The sequence below is a fragment of the Cydia strobilella genome, chromosome 19, assembly GCF_947568885.1.
Source record: "Cydia strobilella chromosome 19, ilCydStro3.1, whole genome shotgun sequence".
Taxonomy (NCBI): domain Eukaryota; kingdom Metazoa; phylum Arthropoda; class Insecta; order Lepidoptera; family Tortricidae; genus Cydia; species Cydia strobilella.
The window spans coordinates 3,200,051-3,212,658 of record NC_086059.1 but is presented as its reverse complement, the minus strand read 5'-3'; the positions used below and the strand labels follow the sequence as shown (position 1 = coordinate 3,212,658).

General features: G+C 37.8%; 1 protein-coding gene across 2 annotated transcripts in view; it reads left to right on the top strand.

Annotated features, from left to right (window-relative positions):
* The first annotated feature begins 12,118 nt into the window (after positions 1-12,118).
* The window catches only part of LOC134750035 (uncharacterized protein CG3556), a 139,860-nt gene continuing 139,370 nt past the window's right edge, over positions 12,119-12,608 (top strand). The window contains exon 1 of one of the 2 annotated variants that reach the window (XM_063685117.1): positions 12,119-12,240. The gene's annotated coding sequence lies outside the window, so the exon portion shown is untranslated. The remainder of the gene's footprint in view (positions 12,241-12,608) is intronic. The other variant, XM_063685116.1, reaches the window with a different exon arrangement.

Genomic DNA, 12,608 nt, shown 5'->3' with positions numbered 1-12,608 from the left:
TTAATGTAAGATTTTAATATAGAATAAATAAATAAAACAAATCTGATTTCAACCAGAATAAGGTCCTACGTGCATATGCTCAGTAGGTTCTCTCGAGCACAGTGCGTATGCTCTTTTACGTAGACGTAACCATAACATTAGTACAGGTAATTTCATGAATCGAATGGGAGTCGAATCCCAGGTAGCATTTATGGCGTCATAATGACGTCATTATTACGTCTTTATGACGTCGCTGACGTCACTTTGCTACCTGGTGGTCACGAGAAGTGTTAAACTTTCCCTCTTCGAATCCATTGTGAAATCTGTGTTGCTTTGGCTGCGAAACGTGGAGTGACTAAAACGAATAAACTTCAAGTCTTCGATTTTCATTATTTTGTTTCAACAATTGGCTTCAGTCCAGTGGGTGGGACGTCGCCAGTGTCAATGTATTAGGAGTTTTAATACGACTAAAATTGTACGCTTAGTACAAGACTTGAAAGGAATTTTTTTTGTTTTTCAATTAAACTAATATTAATAAAGCTCAAGTCCTTCAATTAACTATTACGTCTCTTTACCGCGGGTTCACTGGCAACTGGATGGACATAATGACTTTTTAATTACAATACAATGGACAAATATGACCCTCATAAAGTCATAACATGTCGCGATTGTCATGTTTTTTTTATTATTTACACTTCAAGCAACAAGAAAATAAAAACTAATAAATGTATTATTTATTTACATACAAGATATATACAGTGGTAATAAATATAAGAGCCTCGGTAGAGTATCATTTTGTTCCATTTGGAGTTGAAACTCCAGGTCCGTGGGGTCCCAGCGCCACAAGTTGTTTGCAGAAATCGCGAAGCGTCTGGTTGACGTAACTGGTGACCGAAGAGCTGGCGGCTCGCACAACGTATCAGCATTGCGATACAGCGAGGAAACGCCGCCAGCATCCTTGGTACAAAGCCTCAAGGGCCTATTTTAGGTTTAAGCAAAGATAGATATAACTCCGTAATAGATGGATACAGTAAGGAAAAAACGTGCCTCGAAAATCAAGAAAATTTGATTCTCGTTGAGAGGGCGCTACTAGTTTTGGCCTACAGTCGTATAGATGGCGTTGACGGTTTCGTTAGTTATTTAACAATTTTAACGCATATCAGTGAAAGAACATGGGTCAAAATCATAAAAATAATTAATGCAAATAAAAAAAACATTTATCTATATTTAAATACATTCTATCGTATTTTTATAAATATTTATTTTTAGTTTTAAAGTGTGTCGACAGATGGCAGTGAATTTACTGGGGTTACAAAATTTACTATGACAGTACCGCTCTAGTATAAGTTACTCTATGGTTTAAGCTAGTTATTAATTTCGTTTACGTAGTACTACAGGAAAATATGAAAGCTCTGACAACATTGTTACGATTTAAAGTTAGGCTTGTTTTTAAGTATAGACAGTCTAAACTAATTTCGAAATATATTTCCTTTATAATAATTTCTCGTGTTACCTTCTAGAAAGTAGCATCAATGTCAGCCTATATGATGATGATGCTCAAATAAGTTAATGCTTGAACGCAAGCAATTTAGTGAACTTTGCTCTATTTAGAGTACCGTAAAATGGTCCTACTTTGCTCCAATATTTGCTCCACTTTAAGGAAATTTTTTATATTTTTTAAACAGTTCATTATTAAATATTCAGACGAATTGCACATTAAGACGAACATCTTAATTCGGTTAATCAACTTTATAAAATGTTGTTTCATAATTAAAATGAAGTTATGAATAAGGAGTACAAGATACCTATTGTTTGGGGTATTTTTGCTCCTACCTATAGTTTATACCCGTACCCACCAACGAGCAAAGTAGTACCATTTTACGGTACAAAATTAGCTGCAGCTAAAAAGGCCAGAGATTAAGCTTGTCTGTACATTATATTTTCAGTTGAGCCACTTGTTATTTACAAATTACCCACACAGAGCCGGGACGATTTTAAAACCAAATTATGAAATCAAAAATTCATTTCCAACGTTGAAACCATCCTCCATCACATTTTCATTCGACAAGTACCAGGCGTGCATACTAACGAAGAGGTGCCCTCCCAAGCCTCGTTGCCATCGCATTAAATGCAGGCAAGAGTTCACCTCGGGCCAATTTATTAGCTAATCATAGTTTTAATTCTATTGGATTTTATTCAAAGAAAATTTTCTTGAGAACACTAATATCAATAAAGCCTTTTTTCGGCTAGGTTAGTTAAATACGTAGGGCATTTTAGAGGCCCTACCGCGAAAAACGCTAATCGAAATTTCTTTATCTGCCTCTACTTATCGCCCTTAGATCTCAGACTCCATTTACATATTTAACTACTTAAAGTTTAGATTCCTTTTTAGGTTGATGTGTAAAAACGTATGGTAGATGTGTGCGTATAATTCTTTAGGATGACCTATGTATGTGTAAGAAGCTTACTCTCATTCTACCTAGTTCCCTCAGGTGAGACCTAGTTAAGCTAAAGGAATGACGGTCCGTATCATCGTTTACTGTAAACTGACAATTCTAAACCTTATCCCAAAGACATAAGGTCCATCGATAGCCAATTAATAGTATTCTCTTAAACATTCTGACAAACAATATTGTACGTTGTAGATCTGTGGCCGGTACCTATCGGATTAGCATAACGTCGGCGACTGTGTCTTGTCGTGGCAAGCCGTTTCTGCCGTTTAGCTCCGGCAATATAGCACACGGGGCGTAAAGAACGGGCTTTATGGCCTGTTCGGCCACGGCTAGGCCGATATTGGCCTATGCTTACGACCGAAAGCGACGTAAAGTTTTGATGAAATTGTGAGTCAGAAGAAGGTTGACATGTGGGTGTATAGAATTAACCAAGGTAGCGGTCTCAATCAAGAGGCGATCCTCGTCCTGCCCACCATACTCGGTTTAAGTCATTGAAATTTAAACCAAATTATTTGGAAAATAAGGTCGATTTTCCTTTGGTTAACGGTTTAACTAAAAACAAAGAATTTTCAGTGTAACCTCAACCTATCCAGGCTTTTTATTCATAACTTGCTAAAACTGGAATATGTCCCTTAAAAAAACCGGACAAGAACGAGTCGGACTCGCCCGCCGAGAGTTCCGCACTTTTTAGTATTTGTTGTTGTAGCGGCAACAGAAATACATCATTTGTGAAAATTTCAACTGTCTATCACGATCACGGTTCATGAGATGCAGCCTGGTGACAGACAGACGGACAGCGGAGTCTTAGTAAAAGGGTCCCGTTTTTACCCTTTAGGTACGGAACCCTAAAAATCACATTGGGCAGGACGAGGCTATAGTTACGGTTTGTCCTAAGTTTCTAAAAAATAATACGCATTTCTTTCATGGACCGAGACAATGGAAGTTCTGGGACTAAAAACAGAATTTTTAAAGCTTAGAAAATATTTATAACTCGGAAAATCCCCTGAATGCTAAATTATCGAGAACTAATTTATAAACTTTGTCCCAATCTTACAGTGACTCACAGTTCGGCCAAACCCAAACTTGATTCAATAAATTCCTCGCAAGTTGGTCGCATAAATACGGCATGTAACGGCACAGCCGCAATAGAGTAGTAGGAGGAGTCTGCTACTTGTACAAGTCGATGCTAGTTAGGCAGTCTAGTCGTGGGATACTTACAGATTATAAGGATGTAAAGTGTATATTCGCCATCAGATATATCCCCAGGTAGCAAAGTGACGTCAGCGACGTCATAATGACGTAATAATGACGGAATTTTTACGTCATAATGACGTCGCTGAAGTCATAATGACGTATAAATTTGTACAATTCCCCGTCTGTACAATGGGGAATGTTCCGAAGAACTTTTTGATCTGGTGCCATCGTCTCGTTTCTATCACCGCACCTCCCGCCAAAGGAGCAAAGCTCATCCTCACTTCTTAGACACATGGCACACCATGAATAAGCGGGCATCCCGCTCGTTTCTTCCCAGAACGTGCAGAATGTGGAATGAGTTGCCTCCTGAGGTATTTCCTTTGTGCTACGACATGGGATTCTTCAAGAAGCGGGTATTTAGGGTTCTCAAGGGTCGGCAATGCTTAAGTGGCTCCTGTGATGTTGTTTACGTCCATGGGCGACGATGACTGCTTCCCATCAGGCGGCTCGTCTGCTCGTTTGCTGAATATCACAAAAAAAAAAAAAAATGCTACCTGGGATCACCGAGCGACCGAGGTGCTCAAATATGTATATTGCACCTTGGTTGCTCCGATATATCTGATGGCGACTGTACATAAATACGGCATGTAGCCGCAATTATAGAAGCCGACTACTCAGTTTAGCCGAGTCGATGCCATTTAGGAAGACTAGTCAGAAAGAAAGAAAGAAATACATTTATTTAATATCATAAAAACATTGGACAATACTTTGAAATAACACATACAACACAAACTAGATGCTAAACAGGATCCCCACTCAGCATAAAGGATGACTCACGTTAGACCGGGCCGTGTCCGGGCCGGAGCTTCCGGCGCTTCGTTTTCTATGGAAAGCATCACGTGATCACCTGTCATGTCATAGAAAAGTAAGCGCCGGAAGCTCCGGCCCGGACACGGCCCGGTCTAACGTGAGTCATCCTTAATGCCACGGTAAGCCATGACGCTGATTTTCAATGAGTACCTGACTAAAACTAAGCTACAATTAAACTAAAACCAAACGAGTGACAACACACACGTCAAACACAGATTACAGAATACCGACACAATGAGGACGGAAACTACAAAATAAAATAAACTGAAATTAGGCGGTAGATAGATATTTAACATTTTGTTCAACGGCTTGCATACTAAAAAGACAGACACAATTAAATATCAACAAGCAACAGGGAACAGTTACCAGTGTATGTATAGGTAGAGCAGCAGTCATGGCATGTAAGTATGGACAAAGAGGATATAATAAAATAGAGCGGTACTGTCATGGTAAATTTTGTAACCACTGTAAATTCACTGCCATCTATCGACATACTTTAAAACTAAAAATGAAGATTCATAAAACAACGTTAAAATGTATTTAAATATGGATAAATGACTTTTTTATTTGCATTAATTATTTTTATATGATTTTGACCCATGTTCTTTCACTGACATGCGTTAAAATTATAAATAACAAACGAAACCGTCAACGCCCTCTATACGAGAGTAGGCCAAAACTAGTGGCGCCATCTGATCGAGAATCTAATTTTCGTGATTTTCGAGGCACGTTTTCTCCATAGACTGTATCCATCTATTACGGAGTTCTATCTATCTTTGGTATGAATGTTTGGTTTTAGATAAAGCTTTACGGAGCTGAACATGCATTTGGAGAAATTCGACTTACAGAAAAAACGAGAAAGCGCTATTCTAAATCACGGTCTCTATAACTCTATTCAATAATTGTTTTCCAAGCTAGAGTGCAGTATATATCAACAGAAGAACGCATCCCAATTGAGGCAGAACTACTTGGGTGATAAATTGTTCAGTTTTCTACAGGCTCCGGATTAAGCACTACGTTTTGCGCAAGCTCTATTCTCACACAGATTAAACATACTAGTAGTGAAATTGAATATGAATAGATTTAGTTAAGTATCTATTTTAATCATGAGTGGTTCAATATAAATTATGATTGTTTTTAAAGCATGCGACGATCTAATCATTCGTGGGAGTATTCTAAGGTTGTACAGTTTTTGTAATTGTACGGATTATTAGTATTTAATATTGAATACTAATTTTCTTGTGAATATCTTTAATCATAAGATACGATATTCGTCGTAAGGATAACTGCATAGGGGAGACCGAGATGAGTTGTGACAGAGGAGAGTTGTGACATTGTTGATTTTTTTTAACCTCTTAACTGTTAGCGAGCTCGCAACAGTGCGCGTTTGTTAGCTAGTAATTTGAACTAACAAACGCGCGCTATTGCGAACTCGTTATTAGTTAAGACGATGTCACAACTCACCTGGGTCGCCCCTACTGGAAAGAAAATATTTTGTGGAGTGCCCCTCACGTCTATGTGAGTTGACGTCGTAAGAACATATATTATATGGTTGTATCGGGTTGTACCTACATATTATAATAGGTACATAATGAACGCGCCTCGATGAGGTAATGATAATGAGAATAACCGTGAAGCATTGCATTATGATTAATTAATTATTACGCTTATGATTATTTTCATGGGTAACAAACGGGCATTTTTATACGTGATGAATGAAGAAATATTTATTTCATGTACTTCTATAGCGGTCTTCGTCACTTGTCGTCACTGAAGGATATTATCTCAGCTGAAAAATTAATACGAATCAATCACTATTTGGAAATTAAAATAAAATTATTAGATTTTATAGGTATAATGAATTGAATTATTGGTCACTGAATGCCGCTCCTGTGCTCTGCATTCCTACAACTATTAAGTTACTCTGGAAAGTTTGGTAAGCGCTAAGCGCCCATCATAGTGCGTCTATACAGTTAGATGTATTACGCTGATACGGAGAAACTTTGATCCCCGTGAGATAATCTGGAGTACCTAATGTGTTCATTTAGCGGTTTCTATAGTATACCTTATAAACATAGCACGGTTTTTCTGAGGCAAAACGTACCAGTGCTAGTGATTAATTAAATATCGACTTAAGTGTTATCGATATTAATAGCAAAGATAGATATAACTCCGTAATAGATGGATACAGTCTAAGGAAAAAACGTGCCTCGAAAATCACGAAAATTTGATTTTCGATCAGATGGCGCCACTAGCTTTGGCCTACTCTCGTATAGAGGGCGTTGACGGTTTTGTTTGTTATTTATAATTTTAACGCATATCAGCGAAGGAACATTTGTCAAAATCATATACAAATAATTAATGCAAATAAAAAAATCATTTATCCATATTTAAATACATTTTAACGTATTTTTAAAAATCTTCATTTTTAGTTTTAAAGTGTGTCGATAGATGGCAGTGAATTTACAGTGGTTACAAAATTTACTATGACAGTACCGTCGTCTATCTTATTATATCCTCTTTGTTAATAGGAAGCAATTTCTAAATCGTGTAGTAAGATTAGTAAGAATTAGAAATAGTTTCTTTCGAAATTAATATTGGGTCAAAATATTCGACTAGTCAAGTAATGCGGCGGCAAACGTCACTCATTTTATCAAGGAAATTGACAGATAGAGCGGTGGCAACAACGCGCTGCAACAGTAGGTACTTAATGCAGGTGCAGTTGACATCTGAATGTCAAGTAAGATAATTATGGCATGTTAATTTTGTATCAAGCAGAAACGAATGAACGAAAAGAGCGTACTCCCATCTTAAATGCCGGCAACGCACTTACAACCCCTCTTGTGTTGCGGGTGTCCATGGGTGGCGGTAATCGCTTACCATCAGGTGATCCGTCTGCTCGTTTGCCTCCTATATCATAAAAAAAAGCCTGCGAGCGATGCTATTAAGCTTAGAAGCTCAGATGGTAGAGCACTGTACTAGTGATCCGGTGGTCGTGGGTTCAAGTTCCACCCAAGACAGTGAATTTTTCCACTTTTAATTTGTTTCTAAGCTTAATTAATTAATTTGGTAAACCTTGTAATTAATGGAAGAGCGGAGCCTTCTGGCACAAGTGTCTGTTTACTTAAAAGAAGATTCTTGTTTTGATTCTAATTAAAACCTGTTGTGTAACCAATAAATCATTTTTCATTTTTTCATTTTCATTTTCAATTATGGCATGTGTCTGCCATATCAATCAGCTATGAGCTTGTGCGAGCCAGCGTGTAAATCTAACACGATCTCGTCTTAGCGTACCGAAAAATCCACACCAAGAAACTCGAAATTTTCCTTTTTCCAGCAATAATCCATTTTTTTCTAGAAAAAATGTAGCTAAAGCTTGAAGGTACCAGGGGCTCAGCCTTAATGAGAGGCGACTCATAACAAGACAAGCTCTCGACAAGCCCCTTCCAGGGGTGGTGTTCCCATCGCTTATCTAGCACGGGCGAGTTAACGGCGTAGAAGAACCAGTAGGGGAATAGTGGTATAGCATTTACTTGAGGTATTATGAGGCGTATTCTGATTGTAATAGGGTATTTGACTACTAGTCAAATCAGTTTTATTTTTCGAACTGTCAAAACGATTTGCTACTATGAAATTTATATGAAACACTAGCATGTGACGTCACAATCAAATTACCTACTCTTTATAGTTTTATACGGGCTTTAAAATAGAAATTGTGGCTAAAAATAACTGCTGTCTACGTTTCTCTATTAATCTTCTGGTGCTTTATTTCAGGCATGGTGTAATTTATTTTAAATACAGTCAAATACCCTATAACAGGTTATAAATTTGATCTGCATTTGTTAGGGATATAATCAGTCAGTGTCAAAAGTGACATTTCTTCAATCAGAAACGACACTTTTGACTCTGACAGATCAAAATCCATAACCAATCCTGATCAAATTACAGTCAGGGACTTCTGGTTCGAGCGCCATCTTGATAGTTGCGCATCGTGATTAATTCCTTTATTTTTTGCTCATTAATACTGTTTAAAGTGTAATATCGATAGCTTATTATACAGTAAACTAATGTGGTTGTGTACAGTGAATGGAGAATTCATCTTGAAACGCGTTTAACCACCATTTTGGAGTCAACGGCCGGTAGTCCACGTGCTTCTTGTAAATACCAGCTTTCGCTTTACAAGATCTAATAAAATCACCGTACACTGTCTTGAACTAACCGTAAAATATTGGCCGTATTTAAAGCTCCCAATACCTTGACACTGGCGAAATGGTCCCACTGGACTGAAGCCATAATTTTAAAATAATGAATATTACACTAGACTTACCTTATATTGACCGGGATACCCGTGATTACCTTTTGTATTATTTATGAGCTCCCGATATTTCGACGCAGTTACATGCATCATGTTAACCGTGAATCATTCAAAACTCTGATGAATATTACAGTCAGAATACGCCTCCTGGAGTTCAGCCTTAATCAGATGCGAATAATAATAAGACAAGCCCTCAACGAGCCCCTTCCAGAATTTTCGCGTCAAACATCGCGTCTTTTTAAGCGCCGTGCGTGTTGCTATGCCCTGACAGGGTAACCATGCATGCACTTAATACATGTAAACACGTTAATGTAACCATGGTTCTCCAAAAAATAAATGAAAATGATTACACACACATCCACACAGAGTACTATTCGCCAACACCGTATTGAATGAATGGACGAGTGAATGTGACTTAAGCGTATGACATTAAACTAAAAAAAACCTTGAAGAGACTTTTTGGTCTATCTTGCAGATGGCGGTTCAACAACTTATTGCTACCATTACCAAAAAAGATACAAATTTCAAAATCTCGCGTCACTACATGATTTTGTTGATGTGTGCGTGGATTCAACTCTCGTGCCCATACTTATGAATAACATCTTTAAAAACCAAAAGCTATGCTAACTTATTTTTGGAACAGAGCGGATACTGGCCGCTGACACAAGGATTAATAAGCTGTCAAAAAACCAGTGTCATCGCATATTTGTTTAAACAAAAGTGCAATTTTATTCTCACGCATAGACATAGTTCTCACGTCATAAAAAAACATGTGTATTGTAAAATTTAAAATACGTAACAGGCAAGCTCCAGAGGCCTACGCACACCGGGGACCAGCAACAAAAAACAGTAGGTAAGCCTATTTCACTCTTAATTAGGATATTCACGTTTCTGAAATTACAGTCCACTACGGCCTTTCGCCACATAAGCCCGCTCCAGGTTACGCGGCGCGAAGCCGCGAACGAGTGTGGAGTCGATTTCGCTGATAAGCGAACTAAACTCCACACTCGCGTATGCGGCTTCGTGCCGCGATTCGCGCACGAGTGTGGAGGGCCCTATAGGATGTACTATTTTAAATCTGTCCTGTGGCGTAAGAAGTATGCATAGTCGTCACGGACCTGGAAAGGCCTGTTGCATTGGTTAAAAAAAAACTCGCTTACGCTCGCGAAACATGGGAATATTCAAGAGCCAGCAGCGAGATGGCTTGAAAGGAAAACCTCGACATCCCGGAGATATTTAAACGCCGGTATCATTTAGTATAACGTTTTTTTACAAACTGAATAGGTATCATAATAGCTGTAAGACGTTTTCTACTGGACTTTGGCCTCCTTTACAATCTCCACGTCATCACTAAACTAAAATAGAGTAGGGCGGGATGTGTTGCTATTCAGAGTGATGGCGGTAGACTAAAATTTTAACGAAATGGTGGAGCCACTTTCGGATGAAAGGAGCGCCTGGCGTCCGTTGGCTCGTTGGCAGGACGACATTCGGAAGATTGTGGGTCATTCCTAGATGAGATTAGCTCAGGGCGGGATCAGTGGCGTACTAGAAGAAATACACAACTGTGTACTAGAGGCATATTAAAAGGCTGATAGTTATGATGAATAAAATCCACAACGACTGATTGCATTGCCCTCATCTAAGTTTCCAGTGATCTTGATCAAATTTTCGCTACGCCTTGTTGGTGATCTTCTCTTGTGGTATGGAGTCCTGCAGTCACTTAAGAACCTTTCTGAATTAGTTGCCATCGGTTATATGTTCAATATTAGGCAATGTACCTAACTGCCACTTGTGTGGAAAATCTCATATTTAAATAATAAATTGCATGAAACTTTAATAAAAAATTGAGATGGCTGTGGTTTTCGTGAATGCGAACGTTAACGAGTAGGTAAATAATGTACAGGTTGTTTCCAATTTTACATTAAAAATTAAAATAATTAATTTGAGAATTATAAGAATTTTAAAAACAAGTGTGAAGTCGTAGCACTCATAGGATATTATGCCTACGCCTCTACGCCGTAGCGTATTTCGTAGCAGTCTAACCTTTAAAGCCTACGACACACGACAGCGATGAATAAAGTAAGTAGTAGTGAGTAAAGTAGCATAACTACCGTAAAGCATCTCGTAAACTTTTTCTTGATTTTAACGTTGTTAAATAAAAGAAAATAGTTTATCGTTGTTGTTATTATTGTATATTATTTACAGACATGAATACTAGAACCTAGTCCAAATTTCATTCCGAATACGTTATAAGAAAATAAACCTTTCAAAAGTAAATCGTCAATTTAATTCAAAGGTAAATCAAAATAAATCAAACCAAGTTAATGAAAGTACCAAAATGAAAGCATTAATATCAATAAATTCCAAATCGTTGGCGAGGCAAAGTCGAGTGATTAAATTTGTATTTGAGCTTTAATGAACAAAGTTCTTTCTCATTGTGCCTAAATAAATAATAAGTTTTATGCTATAAAAAGTTTGCGAAACCAAAGTACCTAAACACCTATACAGGATTCCAAGCGACAGATTTTCGATTTCAAAACTTTTATTAAAAAAAACCGGCCAAGTGCGAGTCGGACGCGCACGAAGGGTTTCGTACCATTACGCAAAAAACGGCAAATCACGTTTGTTGTATGGTAATATAAATCAATTTTTTGAAAACAGACTCACTAAATTAGTAATGTTTGCTTTTCTGATGGACGTTTAGGTAAACGCGCGTAAAGCACTGATTTTGTCGCTCTTATTTGTAAATTTCGTAAAGTTTGGACGGCTAAACATGGTAATTTTGTATTACACATATCCTGTACTTGACGTTTGTCAGACTACATTTTTATTATTATGACTTTGAAGTAGTGTAAATGAAAGTTAGACGAAATCAATTTTCTCCAGAAATTACTTCAAAACAAGTGACAATTTCTCGGAAAATCGACTTAATTTCAACGTAATTTTGATACTTAAACAATCTACAACATTCGCTGAAACTATTCTTATACGTCAATTTGTATAATTTACTACCATGATTTTTTGATGAATTTTTAAAAACTGCCCCTTCTCTTCATGCATTACCGGTGACGCACGCTCGCGACCTCATTATTAAAAGTCAAGATGAGAAGACGTGCTAATAGAAATCAATACTTGTTATTTAGATATTACGTAACAAAACGTGTATAATTTCAACGACTAAATCTATCAATTTTACATTTTTGCTCCAAAATCGACTACGGCCTCTTAAGCATAAAACAAAGCGTTTTATTTCAGACAAATGCAGGCTGCACGAGGGTCCCTGCCGCCGGCGACCCTCTGAATTTTAAAAACCCACTTCAGTACTCGCCTGCCCGCCGACACGAACGGTCGCGCGCTCGCGGCACTCCCATCTCGAACTTTCATCCAAATACCAAATTAAGTGTTTTAATCCATCGATGAAGTAAGCAGGTAAGTTGAAGCATTTGTTAAGGAGAGGGTCGGAAGCCTTGCTGGTTTTACGGACAAAGTTTGGTAGTTAATCTTTCAGAGTCAGTTGGGTTGGCTTATTAAAAAAGTTGAAGTTGGGGCGGACATTTAAAAAGGCATCGTATTTAAATGTCCGTGGTTCCGCAGTTTTATAGGGTGATTCCGGCGGTATAATATTCATTAGGCTAAATGCCCTCATTTAGTATTGTTTTATCGTCCTTTAAGGCTAATATGTTTTTGATGGGGCGGTCTGCTAAGAAGAAAATTCAGATTTCAAACTCCAAAGATTATTAAATTAGTTAGCTACTCGGTTATGTTTTTACTGTACCTATATCCTAAACTAGCTTCAT